Below are 3,118 nucleotides of genomic sequence, written 5' to 3'. Positions count from 1 at the left end.
TGCATTTGTCACAATTTATCTGGACCCACCTGAACACTGTCAGCTAATAACATTTATATTACATTTGTGCATATATGTTTGGGATTTTTTTATGCAATATGGCATTATTTTCATACTCCACAACTCTAATTGAAGTAACCATAAGAGTTATAGAGTCAAAGTAGCTTTGTTGTCTTTGCAGCTCTATACGCAGCTCATATACTGTGAAATGAAACAGTGTTTTCCTGGCCTAAGGTGCTGCATATAACAACATATAGGACAAACAAAAAAACAAAAAACACTATACACAATTAGATTATAAAGTCAGAATGCTTCTGTACCTCCTGCTAGACAGCAGAAGGGTGTGGTCGTCCGCAACACTGATAACTCTGCGGGCACAGCGTGTGTCTGTGAGAGGGAAAAGGGACACTGATGATCTGCTGTCCTCACTATCCGCTGCTGGAGGTTATGATCCGGGATGGTGCACTTTCCAAACCCTACAGTGATGCAGCTGCTCAGGATGCTCTCGATAGGCCCTCTGTAGAAAGTGTTGTGGATGGGGGTGACCTAAAAACTGGTGTTGTTGTTTAGAAAAAAATGTAAAAAATTAAATGCATAACAAAAAAAAAACAGGGCCTTCAAATCTTGGTTTTTCAACAACCAAATTAGTTATAAATGTACATTTAAATGACATGTTTGAAGAGTAGTACTGCTTTAAGTACTGTACCTACTTTGACTTGGTTTGCCTTGGGATATTGCAATTTCATTCTGCCTTCTTCTGACCAAATGGAAGAGCACAATCTATGGTCCAGGTCATTAAGACAGAGGTTAGGATCAGGTTGTTGACTGGAAGAGAACTCGTGCTCTGCAGCGAGATTAAAAGCCGTCTGTGGCATTACCTGTCAGCACTCTTCTGCATCATGTCCATTATAAGACATCAAACCCATCCAAGGTATAGAACGGAGAGATCATTTATATTAAAGTCACTGTCGTAAGTCGTCCACTAGAGGTCAGCAGATACGTTACAGGGCGACTCTAGTCTGTCAATCATCCGCTCCAGAATAATAGGGAGCCTGAAGAAAGTTTCAAGAACTAAATACTGACTTTTATCACGAGGTGTCATTAGTTAGGTGGTGATAAGAGTGAAATAGTACAGTGTCGTTGTAAACTAGGCAACCTGTTTGTCTTCTGCTGGTCCGTCTCAAGAAGCGCACGTCACAGGAGCGGAGACGTCAGCTGTCAATCAAAGTGCCGCCTCATCTGCCCTATAGTATTAATGTATAAAGTTCAAGAAGTTCATGTTCACTCTTCACTTCTGTTTGTTTCTTCATATTGTGTTCTTTATTTTTATTTTTTTTAAATAATTTATACATTCTAAAGTTTTTTTTGTTTCAATAAAATAAATGTTCTACTACAATCTGACTCCAGGTCTTGTCCTTTAGGTGTTTCTTGTGGGACACTTTTCTGTAAAATTTCTGTGGTAATAAAACATCCATTTCATAATGAGTCAAAATATATTAAAACAATTAATAGAATATTATTCTTTAATACTATTTATTTTTAATGTGTTTTATAAATATATATATACACATTTACAAAATGTGATTTATGAGCAGTTGGCCACATCCAGTCAAATGAATGGCTCCTATGGCCCTCTGCTGGTAAAATCAATTTGTTTCTTAAACTGTAAATATTTTATCTTAAAGGTCCCGTTCTTCGTGATCCCATGTTTCAAACTTTAGTTAGTGTGTAATGTTGTTGTTAGAGTATAAATAATATCTGTAAAATTATAAAGCTCAAAGTTCAATGCCAAGCGAGATATTTTATTTAACAGAAGTTGACTACAAAAAACGGCTGGATTGGACTACACCCCTCTACTTCCTTCTTTAATGATGTCACTAGAACCGTAACCTCCGCCCACAGGAACACAGGCGTATTGATGGCGAAATGTCAACAGACGTGGTTGATGTTTATCTATAATCGGATACCGCAAAAGTTTAATTCGAAGTTGTTAGTTTGCTCTGTCCATTTCACCACGGACTGTTTTTCTAACCTGGAATAATATCAAGCAGACTTCTCTCAGCGTTTCATACTGACGAAGGGGACTATTTCAACTATATTCCAGCAAGCGGTAAGTAGTGATTTAATATGGAAGTAGCGATCAACTTCACATCGTTTCTCTTAGTAGGATGAAAATAATCTTACTTAAACTGTGATTAATATACAGAAAGCGATCAAAGAACGCTCCCTTTCCAATCGCCCAAGCTGTCAATCACACAGCGCGAGTTTATCTGGACACTTGCCAAAACTCATTATGAAATCAATGACGCTGTTACACTGCACAACGAAGCTCTTACTGTATTTATATGCCTCATGTTTGCATTGGTGAAATCAACTGCGTTGCAATGATAAGATCTTTCACGCGATCAACAGGCTGTCATCTGCTCAATGCTCACTGCAACCTTTTATGTAATGGGAATAGATCTAAATACTTAAAAAACTTCTCATGATTCGTTAATCCCGATAGCTGTAATAGTAAAAACGTATAATAGCTGTAATAGTAAAAGTTTTCCAGATAGTTCCACATGTAATGCCAGATATTTCATATGCAAGCATGTCAGCCAATCACAGCAGAGGGCGTTTACACTGAAGTCTCACAGCAGCCAATCACAGCAGAGGGCGTTTACACTGAAGTCTCACAGCAGCCAATCACAGCAGAGGGCGTTTACATTGAAGTCTCACAGCAGACACGCCCCTTCAAACAGGGTGCTCAAACCAGGGAATGAAATCAGGCTAGGAAATATGCCTTTTATTTCTAAATTATAAAAAAAAATTATCTAAAAAAACATACTAACATTATAAGGGCACCCCTGGAAACATTATTAAATAATAAAAATAATCCATGGAATGGGACCTTTAATCTCTAACCAGCAAATGATTCTACATCTAAATCAATATCCAGAAACAACTTATATATCATTTAGGTCATCATTTAAGTGATGTTTTCATTAAAATATAACATTTTTAAATGGAAGCTAATGGTGAGTTTTGTGGTAATTGGTACCAATGTATAGATGAAGAAGTAAACACTAAGAAGAAAGTTCTAATTAAAAAAAAGTTTTTATTAACAATCACTACA

General features: G+C 36.9%; 1 long non-coding RNA gene across 1 annotated transcript; it reads right to left on the bottom strand.

The window, feature by feature from the left end:
• Positions 1–352: 352 nt before the first annotated feature.
• On the bottom strand, positions 353–1,302 carry LOC309489945. Its single transcript, XR_014202576.1, has 3 exons — positions 879–1,302; positions 707–780; positions 353–553 (listed from the first exon to the last, which is right to left on the bottom strand). It is a non-coding gene; the product is annotated as an uncharacterized lncRNA (long non-coding RNA).
• Positions 1,303–3,118: the final 1,816 nt, after the last annotated feature.

This window comes from Leuciscus leuciscus (genome assembly GCF_965113295.1).
Source record: "Leuciscus leuciscus genome assembly, chromosome: 25".
Classification (NCBI taxonomy): domain Eukaryota; kingdom Metazoa; phylum Chordata; class Actinopteri; order Cypriniformes; family Leuciscidae; genus Leuciscus; species Leuciscus leuciscus.
The sequence above is the reverse complement of the archived record's forward strand: the minus strand, read 5'-3'. Positions and strand labels throughout refer to the sequence as shown.